The sequence below is a fragment of the Emydura macquarii genome, unplaced genomic scaffold (genome assembly GCF_026122565.2).
Source record: "Emydura macquarii macquarii isolate MOO-44397 ecotype Brisbane River unplaced genomic scaffold, CSIRO-AGI_Emac_v2 contig_2681, whole genome shotgun sequence".
NCBI classification, from domain to species: Eukaryota; Metazoa; Chordata; order Testudines; family Chelidae; genus Emydura; species Emydura macquarii.
This window is the reverse complement of record NW_027132818.1, coordinates 1,135,256-1,149,204: the sequence shown is the minus strand read 5'-3', so window position 1 is coordinate 1,149,204 and position 13,949 is coordinate 1,135,256. Positions and strand designations below refer to the sequence as shown.

General features: G+C 40.8%; 2 long non-coding RNA genes across 2 annotated transcripts in view; one reads left to right on the top strand and one right to left on the bottom strand.

Annotated features, from left to right (window-relative positions):
- Window positions 1–1,645: 1,645 nt before the first annotated feature.
- Window positions 1,646–2,795, bottom strand: LOC137164701 (uncharacterized). The gene is made up of 2 exons (XR_010923168.1): window positions 2,712–2,795; window positions 1,646–1,903 (listed from the first exon to the last, which is right to left on the bottom strand). It is a non-coding gene; the product is annotated as an uncharacterized lncRNA (long non-coding RNA).
- A 541-nt stretch (window positions 2,796–3,336) lies between these two features.
- The window catches only part of LOC137164700 (uncharacterized), a 44,584-nt gene continuing 33,971 nt past the window's right edge, over window positions 3,337–13,949 (top strand). The window contains exon 1 of the long non-coding RNA XR_010923166.1: window positions 3,337–3,468. This is a non-coding gene — a long non-coding RNA (uncharacterized lncRNA). The remainder of the gene's footprint in view (window positions 3,469–13,949) is intronic.

Sequence of the window (13,949 nt, the reverse complement as noted above, 5' to 3'; positions counted from 1 at the left end):
AGGCTGGTGGCTGGGTATTCACTATGATCTGGTCCTGAAGACAAGGAAAATGAACGTCTCACCCTGGGTAGATGGAAGAAAAAGTATTTAACCTGGAGCCATTCAGTCAAAGGTGCTACCCAGAAGATGCTACTAAGAAGCTGGCTGTGTCAGTAGGGACACAAGGGAAAGCCTGGTGACGTCTAGGAGTGGCAGGAGTAAGGGACTCGAGGTTACAGTTAGGGGTGGCCAGAAAGCAACAATTCTGTTCTGTGAAAAATTTTGAAACTGATTTTTGTTCCATTGTGGAACAAAAAATGAGACTTTTCTAAAAGTTTCCATGAAAAAATGCAAGAGAGAGCAAGAAACCCCACAATAGCTGAGTGAGTACTACTCTCACTCGGCATGTAGGAGATCCCAGTGCAGCTTCCTGCAGCGAAGAAAGGACTGACTGTCTGATTCAGAACAGGGACTTGAACCTGGGTTTTCTACAGCTCACGGACCATTGCCCCAACCACTCAGCTATTCTAGGGTGGCTCACTCTGCCTAAAAGTCCTTCCTGGATTTGGGGAACCGTCTCAACAAAGTTTTCCTTGATATGTGTTTCTGCAGAACATTTCAGTTTCAATGAAATGGCAGTTTTCAATGGGAAAAAATTGTTCAAAAATGGTTCCGACCAGCTCTGGTTACAGCAACCTTGAGGGAGAGAAGGTCTGTATGTGACAGTCATTGCTCATTAGCTGAGTCTTCTAGTCCCATGTTTGAGCTTGTGTGCTAAAATGTTTCAAGTCCTTTTTCTTGTGTTAAAAATCAGTCAATGCTAAGATGAAAGAGGAGCAGACAAGGGTAGCGAGAAAGACTCCAGTGGGGAGAGAGAGGGAACATCCAACTATAGGACCATGCCGAAAGAAGATCAGGCCTTTAATCCCAAACCTTCAAGAAAGCGCTCAGTTTTCAGTCCTCTAATCACTTCCTTCCCTCATCCCTAAAGAGAGCTTTATGTGCAACCATTTTGGCCTTATAGCAGGAATGCCTTCAGGCCCTGCCCCATGTGAGATCTTAATTTTTGCGGTTTATATAGAGATCACATGCATCCTCTCATAGCTCTCAATAATAGAAAAAAAGCAGGTTCCCAATAGGTTTTAACCTTCATTCTCCAATCTTCCTACTCCCAATATTGCCAACTCACATGATTTTATTGCAAGTCTAGCTATTTTGGTTGTTCTTTTTCCTGTCTCATGAAAACTTGATGAAAGGCACTAACTCATGAATTTTTCCTTATTCAAAATGGCCCCAATCTTCTATTACTATCAATGGGGCTAAAGCCAGCACAAAGGCCACCATTTCCCTGCAGTCCATCTGCATGTAGAAGTGAGACTTCTCCTAATAAAGTTGGCTGCGATCTCCCATGCCATATTTTCAATGAGACAAAAGCCTTGCCCAATGGCAAAATGGCTGCCACTCTGTGATTTAGGGGGCTAGACAGGACGCAGGGACTGGGAGGAGCAGCAGATATATTGTGAAAGGTGGATAGGCAGTATGAGGGGGAGCAGAGCAGAGCACTGTGGGAGCAGGAGATAGATTTAGGGAGTGCAAGGGGAGGCAGAGAAGTGCCTGGTAGATCACGGTGTGAGCCATCTACAGTGTAGACCTCTCAAGTCTAAGATGTAGTCTCCTCTCCTAGTTTTAGAGTAGCCAAAATTTTTCCTTTCACATTTAATGGAGGACAGTCCTGGACCTTTGCCAAGGCTTTACTTTCCTCCCATGCCTTTTTCCCTGAGCATCACTGAGGCGTGGCTTAAAGTTTAAGGTAGGAAGGTCAAGACAGGAAATGTTCCGCTTCAACCAGGAGAGAGGGTTTTGAGGGGCGAAGGGAGCAGCTGGGAGGCATTTCATCAGGCTTCAGTGGTCTTTGGTTCAGGCCCTAAGATGAAAGAGGAAACCAATTTTTCTCTCTCAAGCATCAGCAACAGACCAAACACCAATAACAACTCCCTTATGCCAGGACTAATAAAATTCAGTAGCTAAACCACAGCTAATTCCCAAGTGTTCGAACTGCTATTTCCTATTTATTAACTCATTTTCTTGGATTCTTGTTTTGAGGCATTTTCATTGAGCAACTATACACTGCCTAATTTACCAAATCATAATTAGCAAGTTCAGCTTCTCAGAGACGCCCTTGTGCTTCAAACAGAGAATGACTGGCATCTCCGATAACACAGTGTGGTGACTTCTGATAAATATTGACACGTGCTGTATTGAGAAATGATCTATGCATTAAAGCACTAGTGCAGCTGGGTTCCAATGTAGAACGTTGTGGGGTGTTAGTTGGGAGTGTTTAGAGCCACTATGCCTCTAAGGGAGGCAAAGGTCTGTGTAAACGGGAAATAAAGTCAGTCTTGCATTTCCCCTGACTGTGGTATGCTGGGTATCTGTAATCTCTCCCTGGTGTCAGAATGGGATCAAATAAAGCCCCAACAAACCACAGAACACCTCTGCAAAAAGGAAGAGGAAAACAGACAATCAAGCTTTCCAAGTCAGCCAGAACAACCTAAAAGCTGCACACAGCTAGCAGCAAAAGTGGCCCAAAAACAGAGGGCCCAGAAAGAACTACTGTGGTGAGTCCAGGATGCATCAGGGAGTGAAGACAGGAAAGTAAGAGACAGTGAAAATAAGGCTAGGCCCATATAACACCAATTTGCTTCCTTAAAGGACCATGCCATATTACTCACCCAAAGGCAACAAAGGAAACAAAAGCATGGGTAGGGAAATCTGTAGTATAGAAAAACAGCAGAGATGGCTACATTTGACTTAGCCTTTTTCTAAATAATGCCCCCATCAGAATTTGGTTTTCAGCACCCTGAGGGGTGGCTACTCTGAGTAAACAGATTCCAGAGGTTCCATCAGGCTTACAGTTTAGATTGCTAATTCAAGGAGAAACAAGTTAATACCCTGCTCTATACAAAAAGAGAACATTGTCCTTCCAGAAGCCTCATAGCTACTTGGGTGGAACAGTTGAATATAAAGAAGAATTGAACAAGTATTTCATGCTATGCCATGCCACACCGTGATTTTTGAGTGGGCATGTGGTGGGGTATATGCCCCCACACAGACCATGAAAGGCTGCATACAGCCTAGGGGCCAAGTATGTTATCTGGGTGCCCCTAGAGAGTGGGCCAGGCTTAATTAGAGATGAAGTCCAGCTGGGGAGGTGTTGGATAGTGATTATAAAGGCAGGAAGTTGCCAACAGAAAAGGGCTGTAGAGAGAAAGTTTGAAGTCACTCACTGGGACTAGCTGGTAGGATGAGGTTGCAGATGGTGTGGTCACAGCTGGGAGCTAGGGCCATAGCTCAAGCCAGAGTCAGGAACTAGGAACAAAGCTGAGGGTCAGAGCCTGGTAACAATGGTCAGAACCAGAGTGAGAAACCAGGTGAGGGAGCAGGACTGGAACAGGGCAAGACCAAGGCTGGGTGCAACGCTAGTGCAAGGTAGGTACAGGAGCAATCCTAGATGCACATGTTAGCATTGAGCAGCTGGTGACCTGCTGCTGCTAAGCTTACATGCAGAGGTGTTGGCTCCTTTCTGCCAGCTGGGTGGGCTGGCTAATCAGGCAATTCTACTTCAGGCTGGCTTGGTCATTAACCAACCTGAAGACTGAGCTGGCTAACCCCAGGGTTCCTGATGCTCAATAGTTTGTGAGGAGAAAGCCCAGGGCAAATGACCCACATACTGCAGAGGAAAATAAAACACCCCCAAGGTCACAAGGCATGAAAAACATTTTTTTCTAATATGCTTCCTATAGAACTCCATTAATTATATATTTATGGCACTCCAAAAAGCTGCTGATTGCAGAGTGAGTTCCTACAGAAAATGAGTATGTGCTAGTCCAGTGGTTCTCAACCTTTCCAGACTGCTTTACCCCTTTCAAGAGTCTTGATTTGTCTTGCATGCTCCAAGTTTCATCTCACTTAAACTACTTGCTTACAAAATCAGACATAAAAGTACAAAAGTGTCACAGCACACTAGTACTGAAAAATTGCTGACTTTCTCATTTTTACCATATAATTATAAAATAAATCAACTGGAATATAAATATTGTATTTACGTTTGTGTATAGTATATAGAACAGTATAAACAATCATTGTCTGCATGAAATTTTAGTTCATACTGACTTTGCTAGTGCTTTTCATGTAGCCTGTTGTAAAACTAGGCAAATATCTAGATGAGCTGATGTACCCCCTAAAAGACCTCTGCATACCCCAGGGGTACATGTACCACTGGTTGAGAACCACTGAGCTAGTCAACTCATCTTTAGTAACTGCTTTTTCAGAGTTGACTTCTGATCTCTTTTACTTCATCTGCCAATCTTTGTTTGCTTGAACTGAAAGAAAGATATAAGGAAGGTACAGATAAAATGAAAAGAATGTAAAAGCTGGATTGGCAGTAAGGGATCTTCTATGGCTGTTTGCTAAATAAAATCCGTAACGAGGAAGGGGAAATAAACAAAATAATTTTCTTCTTCATGTGTTCTGGGACCCACCACTGCAAATAAATGTATTGTTAGTTGAAATCATTGTTTTGGTTTCTCCCTTCCTTTGTGAGATGTTGTAGAGGAAGCAGATTAAGGGCTGCCAGCTTTCTGGCAAAATACATTGGTGACATAATGACTTCATTATGGGCTCAAAGTGAGATAACAGATTAATAATGTATTCAGGAAAAAATACACATTATGAGCATGCACACAGGTGTACTGTTAACTCCTTAGGCTTAATATGCTTTTAATCAAGCTAGTAAAGTAGCAGCTCTGATGCCCACTAGCTGGTGGTAAAATTGTTAACAGCAGTGTGCCAAATAATCACAGCTGTATTTTCTTCTTAGTCCATTGACAATGCAAACAACATAGCAGCATTTGAGTTTGGTTTGGTGTGGTTTTTTTTCTGGATGTGCTGCTGCTGGGTGAACTTGTCAGCACCTTTGGCTTCTGTTTGGAAGCCTATTAGCCCCAAAGTGCGAGTCTTGTTTTTTTTAAAAGGTTTTCAAAAGAGGTTCTATGGCATACCTGTGTTTTCTAGCATTTTAAATTTTGCATGAAGATAGTAAGGCAAAGAGAGCAAAGAACCTACATGCATACCCAGATATTCCCCGGAAAAGGGAAGGTAGATTATGCTCCTTCATGACTCAGGGTGAGTTTGCACTATATTGGAGGAAGAAGGAGATGTACTTCATATGTCAGGTTATTAACGCTGAGTGTTCAGCCTAGGAGATGGCTGCAGTATTCAGGAAACCAACCTGGCCACAAATAGTCAAGCCTAGCAGCCTATCTCAGCGTGAAGATAATAAGGACAGTCCCAAGAGAGAGTGAAAGATGCCTACTGGATGTATCCTTTTGCACCGTATACCATGATGCGTTAGACATCCTAGATCATTCAATACACAGCCCAGGAGTTCAGCTGATATATCTCAAACTGGTTTTATTATGCTGTGTTTCCTTCAGTAGCAGTGGCACTACTTTATCATTTTGATAGTAAAATTATCTGCCAACAGAACATAATATATTCCTCCAGGGTTGTTATCTGAACTGAACATTCCAGCTAGGATATTTCACAGGCATGACAACCTGACTTGATCTTTGCAGCGATATCCAATCACTGTGACTTACTTTCTAGTATTAACTTTTATGCAAATTTAATGCTTGAGAAAGGCCTTCTGGGACTTGCCTATATACTGTGTATAATTAAGGGCTGCTCTAAAAAGTGAGTTCTTGTTTATAAAATAGCACCACAGTTCTGTCTTCCTTTTGGGGTTCAGTAGGCATTTTGTACTGCATCCTGGCACAAGAACTGCACAATGCCTATATGTGTAATTAGTTAGGCCACTCGACTTGAGATGAGGATGGGGAAAAGGACTCCACTACTGAAGGTATAATTGCAGGTATTGGTAGCTGTTATGCATGCTTTTTACCCTCTCATCCAAGCTTGTAACAAAGCAAGGCCTGTGGTAATAAAAGTATTCAAGTGTGCATGCATTATTCTTTAGCTCATGCTATGCTTTAAGCACTTACCTTTTTCAAGCTATTTTGTTGCTTTTAAACCGGTCTTTACATAATTAGCTTAAAAGCCTATTGTAGCAAGCAAAGAAGGCAGGCTACACACAGGCACCAAAAATACCTGTAGAAAAGTGTATAGAATTTATTTCAAAAGCCTGGAAGGCTTTATAGTTATTAAAATACAGTACAAAGCACCAGTTCCTGCCCCCACTGATGACATGCAGGCTAGGATTTTTCAAGAGTTTCAGGGAGTTAGGCACCCCAGCTCCCACTGACTTTCAGTCTGAGTTGGGAACCTAATTCCCTTAGGTCCTGTAATGAAATGGTAAACTGTATTATACTGTTCAGCCAGTAGGTTGTGCTGTGAGTAAAATACCTTATTTAAGCTAAGCTCAGGCATACCTGGCAGAGCACTAAAGAACCTTATGATGAACACATCTAGTGGGTATAAGCAAATTCTGTAGCCAGTCCATATCTGGTACAGAGGTGCATGACATGGTGTCAGAAGTAAAATAAGAATAGAAACAGAAGGAATAAAGCAACACAGATTTCAGGATCTCATCAACATGCCACTCTTCAATGCCCCAGAGAACTTCAGCTGTGACATACCTTCAGAATGGACAGACTGGAAACAATATTTTGCAAGATTTTGCCTTGCTACCAAGCTCCACGAAGAAACTGGAGATATACAAGTATATTCTTAAATTCATGTTATGGGGAAGCGAGCAAAGCATATCTTTAAATTTTTTGGCTTTACTGAAGACAGTTACAAAGATTTCTATGAAGGGTTTCTGGCTCTGTCTGATGCATACTTTATAACCCCAAATAAATGTGGCTTATGAAAGAGCATGTTTTCACCAGAGAATTCAAGGAGCATGGGGAAATGTTGAATGTTTTATAAGAGCTCTGCATATATTGGCAGAAAATGGATTTTTGGGAATGCAAAATATGAAAACATTGGAGACAGGCTAGTTATTGGGTTTATAGATGATTAGCTTTCACAGCAGTTCCCATTAAAAAGAAACCTAACCCTATACAAAGGTATTTAAACAGCAACTTGACAGTTTCAGATTTTTCAAGTTTATCTTAGAGACTGTAAACAGACTCTTGAGTGTTAAAAATCTTTATCATTAAACCCCTGAGGCAAGAAGAGAGAACTTCCAGGCTGGGGGACAAAATCAAGCCTTAGTGACTCTTTTCACCACTTGTGCATATCCCAAGAGATAATGCATGTCCAGCCAGAGCACAGTGTAATAAAAACATGAAATATGGACTCTTTGCAGCTGTTTTCCACACCAAAATTAGTAGGGAGTTAATTTGCATTACAGACAATCAAGAGCCATTGTTTCTGGGATTTATCACTTCTGATGACACCCAGGCTCACCTAGAGAATGAAATTGAATATTGATGGAAAGACAATTGACTTTAAAATTGACTCAAGAGCTGATGCCACAGTCATCTCAGAAGGGATTTATAATCCCTTTCAGGTACTCCCAGAGTTGAAGTCACCTGACACAGTTTTGACTAGCCCTGGAGGTATTTTTAACTGCACCAGCCAGTTCACACAGAAACAATTTGCAAAGATAAAAGCTCCGTATCCAGAGTATATGTGATCACAAGATCAAAGATGAGCAGCCTTCTCAGCTGCAGTGTGGCACCCATGATGGGCTTACTGAGAATGGTGGAAGAACTTGATGGAGGATTTGATAATATTGGACCTTTTATGGTGAGAGAGTACAAATCCAATGTTGAAACATACGGTGTACAAACAGCCCTACCAGAGAGCCTTTGAAGAGACTAGTTGAAATTCAGAGGACATCATTGCCTGGTCGTAATGGACTATTTTTCCAGATTATTTCTATCTAGATATATTATAAAAATAATGTACTTGATAGATGTAACCTGTCACGGTGCTATCAAGAAACTGAAGTGCTCTTTTGCTCACTTTGGTATTCCAGAACAACTAGTAATGGACAATGGATTGCAGCAGAATTTAAGTCTTTCCAAATGAAATATGATTTTGATCACTTGCAGCCCACATAACCCGCATGTGAAAGGAGAGGCTGAGAGAGCTGTATGGACAGCCAATAAAATCCTGCAGCAGGAATATCCATTCCTTTCTCTTCTGAGTCACAAATCAACACCAATAGCAGCTACTGGGTATAGTCCAGCACAGTTTCTGATGGGAAGACAACTCATAACTGTTATTTCAACTTTAGAAAGGAATCTATCTCCAAAGGCCAGACAGGAAGAGGATAAAAAGGCTAAAAGAGCTTATGAATACTTACCACAGATGTCACTCAGAGAACTGCTGGGTCTAGAACCTGGTGACCGTGTTCATATGAGATTGGATGGACAACTACAGCTGTCGTAAATAGAAAATTCAGCTCGCAGATCATATGTGAGCAAGACTGACAGTGGGGAGTTCAACAGAAACTGTTGACATCTACAGTTTGCTCTGTTGATTGTTTTTTGAGGAACAAACTTGGCAGATGCAGACCAAGAATAAGATTCAAAGATTCCAGACTGAAAACAGCCAGTCATTGCAACTAATGGACAGCCAGATGAACAAGTTGTTATGCATTTGGGTCATTTAATTAGAAAACCCAGTATGATTCAGAGACACGTAATCGACTGATACATACTGAACTTCAAAGATAGCATGATGATGTAAATGGTCGGAATGTAAATTTAAAGGGGGAGATGTAATAGAATGCTAAATTGTTTTATACTGTTCCTCTACTAGGTGACACTGTGTAAAAATACCCTCTTTAAGCTAACCTCACCCATACCTGGCAGAGAATTAAAGGAACTTGTGATGAACATTACTGATGTGTAGAAGCAAGCTCTCTAGCCAGTCTGTAGCTGATACAGATGTACATGACAATTCAGTGTGAGAGCTTTGCCACTTGCTTCAATGAAGGGGGGCAGGAGTGGACTGTAAAACTGGAGGCCAGACCCTGAGCTGGTATAAATGGGTATGTCATAGCTCCATTTGACTGCTCTGGAGCTACAGCAATTTACAACAGATGAGGATCTGGCCTTGAAGATTTAAGGGCACATCAGATTTTTTTTTAATTTTGGTGAGTTGTTAACTAAAATGCTTCAAAATGTGTCAACCAATTCTAGTCTCAGTATGTAGATGTTAACAACATGATTTTGACACAAATTTGGCAGCTCGCTTCCTTTTTTTCTTACATTCTTCAATAATGTCACATAAAATACAGGAAAAAATACAGCACACAATGCAGCAGCTTCCTGTTACAAAGCGGTAAATGCTTTATGGAAGTGAACCAGCTGTGTTACTGGTTGCATGCTTGACAGCTTAGTATTATAGGTTGGGATCAGTCTTTCACCTGGAAGAGACGCTGATTTTAAATTTAAATCTCACCGTTAAGCTGTTAACTGCAGAAATACTTCGGATGCAGGTGATGGTATAATTTAGTCCATGAAATGTCTTTCAAATTCATCAATATAAAGCTAAGCAGCAGTTTGGGTTTAGATGGTTCAACTACCTTTCCATTTGTCGACTGTAGATCTAAAAATCTCTCTCCACCACGGAGAACATATTACTAAGTGAAAGTTTATTAGTTTATTGCTATGGAAACCATGGAACTGAACTCCTTCCCTCTCCCGCCCCTCCCAAAAAAAAAAAAAAAAAAAAAAAAGATAGTGAGTGGGCATTAAAGAAGTATATTTGGGGGACAAAATTCTTTCTGTTACCAGGCAACACAGGACAGCTTTTGTAGATACACACCCAGCTAAAGCATGAATTGTGCTGGCCAATATCTTCCTCCTAATGGTTGATTTAAATAACTACGAAACAAATTTTGGCTTGATCCAAAGCCCAGTGAAGTCAGTGGAAAGACTCCAACTGATTTCAACAAGCTGTGGATTAGGATGGTAGCAAGCATACAATGCACTTTCCAGGGATTTAGAATTATAGCAACAGATTCATTTCTTTTCATTAAAAAAAGTGATCTAGTTTTTTTTTCTTAACTGAAGAATTTTTAGGAGGAACATTTCCCATTCATCCATCATTGTTAATGTACTGTAGAAATGAAATCAATTGTCCCACAAAATTTTTAAATAAAATGTGTGTCAACTAATTGTTTGCCCATAAATGAAACCAGACCCTGTCTGGCATGAAAATATTCAGTATTTTAGTGCTTCTAAGGTGATGAAATTTAGTGGAAATAATTAATTGAAAAGGAGAGAGAGAGAGAAATGAAAATGATGGCAGAAAAGATGAGGATGTGAATGAAAAGTGGGAAAAGAAGAGATGAAAATAAGAGCAAAGAGAAGTAAAGAGGTGACAGGAAATAGAATGTGATGGAGAGGCCCGCCCCACTTGCTGGGTGTCAGAGCCCAGGCTCCAACCCAACTGGGAACATGTACTCTACTATTTTTAGTCCTGTAGCATGAACCAGAATCAGTTGACCCAGGCCCTGAGACTCACTGCTGTGGGTTTCTTTACATCATAGATGTAGAGGGCAGGAAGTAGATTAGGAAAGGAAGATCTAAAAAAAGTCTTAGGAAGATAAAAACAGTAAAGGATTGATGAGGGAGGCAGTAGAAAAAGATAGAGGGAAAAGAGAAACTGAAAAGCTATTTAGAGAATTCAGGATGTCATTAACTTTGTGGCAGTCTCCTATGCATCTCTACATGGCTGTTTAAAATTTCAAGTCACTGATTGTCTTCCAAGTTTGAAATTTGGAGGAGACTTTTTTAATTGTGCCTCTCAACCCTCTCTCTGCCTCCCCCAGTGGAGACACAATTGTATAACACAGGAATGGACAACTGGTTTAAAGAAAATGTAGGGTGAGATCTCCAAAGAGATCTGAGCATTGACCTAAATCTCCTTTCACTGAAATCAATGATAAAACTACCATAGACTTAAATGGGAGCTGAGTTATGGCAGTTCTGAGCACTTTGAAAAATCCCAGCCGGAGTGTGCAAAATAGATTATTGCAATTTATACCAGTTTGGTCCAAATCCTGAAAGGGCACATAGGTCTGCATCCATCTACGGCCCAAACGTGGCAGAAATGGCGCACTGGTAGATGAGGCAATGGAGAGTGAATGTCGGGTACAGGGAGTTGGGTGTATTTAGAATCTGACCCATGGGAGCTGATCTAGCACAGATCCAGAAGGGTCAAATCATGACTTGGATGAGATGAGCAAGACAGTTGCGCAGATCTGAAGACCTTTGGGGTTCAGTAGTCCATCCCTGATCCCAACTATCTTTGTGATTTAAAGCAACATCCTCTGACCAGAAGCCTTTTAATCAGTTTTTGATCCATTTATCAGAATTTGGTCCAGAACAGGGCAAGCCTTTTCATCACATGCTCCCTTTACAGCTGTAGAATAGTAGATAATATCCATCCCATGTGGCGTTAGAGTCTCTATTGGAACTATTAATGAATATTATTTTTATTTGTATCACAGGAGTATCCAGAGGCCCTGAAGGAGACTAGGGGCTCCACTGGCACTGTACTGACATTGTAAGACAGAGTCACTGTCCCAAAGAACTTACAGTCTAAATAGACAAGGCAGATGAGGGCTGGGAGGGGAAGCGGGAAGTGTCTTGCATCTACCTTTCTGTGTTTAATGGTTTCTTGTGTCATTTTTGATGTCTCTGTCATTTTCCATTACACTGCAAATACCTTGTGATGCTTTGTGTAAGTGACACAGGTGACATTCAGTCTAATTTGCAAAGAACAGTTTCACCCAGGAAGGTCACTCAGTACTTGTGAATCCTCTCCACAAAAGGGGGTGGTCAAGCCATTTTGAGTATTTTAAAAATGGAGCATGCTTCAGTAAAACTTTCCCCATATGCAAGGCATCATGTTGCTCTATTTAGAGCTCTTTGAACTATATAGATCTGGCTACATACTTGGGGAAATATTTGAAGCAACACTTGTGACTGTGAACATGAAAGACATTCATGTGGGAGTTTGTCCAGCCCAGCTGACCATACACAATACTGCATTTATAGTTCAATGTCTTGTAAATTGTCACATCTAAGAACTGTCCTTGGGCAAAAATACATTCTAACAAGCCTGACATGTAACTAGGGCCCTCTATAAGTATACACTAAATGGGGTCTTGGTTTCCACATTTGTAAAGTGGGGATAGCAACACTTGCCTGCCTCACATGCTGAGGAGTAATTGATGGGTTCATAGCATTTTGAAGCTCTAAAACTTTTATATAAATATTAGGTGGTGTTGCGTCAAATTGGTCAATCCTGATAAACTACCTGGTTTTGAGCTGGCATGGAAAAGCCAAGTACAATAGTTCTGAGTGTCTTTAGATGGGTGAGCTGTAGAAGTATAACTTTGATTATAATGCTTGAGGATGGGTATATTGAGACGAGCTCTCTATCCTCTGCTGTCTCATGCAAGGGGTCACTAAATTCTTTGAGGTTCTGATACTTTTCCTAATCAAAAGAACTTGAAATTTGAGCCCCCAAAATATGCCCAAATGATATCAATATTCAAAATTCTGGGTTATTTGTTTAGTATGATTAAAAAAGGGGGTGCGGGTGAGAAAGAGAGAGCGCAAATGACTGTCTGCCTGCTTGCCTGCCTGCTGGACAATGGAGAGTAAAGAAAACAAATCCAGAGGCGATGCAAAAAGATATAAGATAAATGACGGGTAGTCAATTTAGAACAGTTTTTTAATTTTAATTTTTGCTCAAATTCCAAGACAAACAGTGCTACTCTTCTTTATGTTTCTACAGCAGCCCACATATTCTTGACCAGTTTTATACATTTTCTCAGACCTGACCCCAAGAGATGGATTTTTACAAGACTGGCCCTAGTGGGAAATTTTTCTAGTCAGACCATCTCTGAACAGCATTGACTGTCAAGCCATATGGCAGACAAGGTGTGTGAGGTATTATCACTTATTGGGCTTTCCTCTGTTGTTGAGAGACAAGCTGTTGAACTACTCAGAACTCTTCTTCAGATCAGACCCTGCCTCTAAATAGTTGTGTGCATCCCACAGGCTCAGAGCACTCAGCTTGGGGCAATACATTGTGGACATCTCCACACTGCAGCCAAGGAGTAGCACACTTAGGGCTTTATCTTGAATCTTTTAAGGTCAATGGGAGTCCTTCAGTTGACTTCAGTGGATTAGGCCCTTAGAGAAAGAAGTTGTCTAACTTTTTCTGCATATGTACATTTTCCCAAATTTCAGGTTAGTACTTACACTGTAGAGGAAGCTTGATATGGGGCCTTGTCCATTCTTGTTCATGTTACAATCTTCTTTTATTTTTATTTTTTTTAAATCAAAATGGGAATTTTCAATATTTCTTCCAATTCATGTTAACTTTGCTGGAGAACATTTCCTATGGCCACAGTCTCAACACGATTGCACAACTGCGGTGACTTTCATGGCTGAGTTGGAACACATTACTGATTTTGCTGCTCTGAAAAAGACAGTATTTGGTTTAAGAAACCTTTGGATTTTTAATTCACTTTGCCAGTATGTTTAGATGCTTTACCTGCTTCCATACCTGCCTTTAATTGCTTATTCAATTGACCTAATGCATGTTGCAAAGAACCACTGTTCCTCAGGATGAGTGTCGTGGTCATAACTAAGCCTGAAATGCATGATATGGGGAGCTCATAACGAGTGAGGTTTATTGTGTGTATCTTAATGGGGGTTTTGGCTTAGTCACTGTATTCCTTCTTCATGGCATCATAGTTGTATGTGAAAACAGGATATAGAAGCCAATATCCTCTGTCCATCCTCTGGGTATTATAATCAAAGTTCCACTTCTGCAATTACCCATCTATACTTCAGGAATCTGCCAGTAAAAATAGAAAGGAATTTGCTATTTAAATATTATGCAGTATCTGCACATTCAAAGTATTTCTTTTGTGGTGTCATTCATGCCACTAAAAATAAGTCTGTATT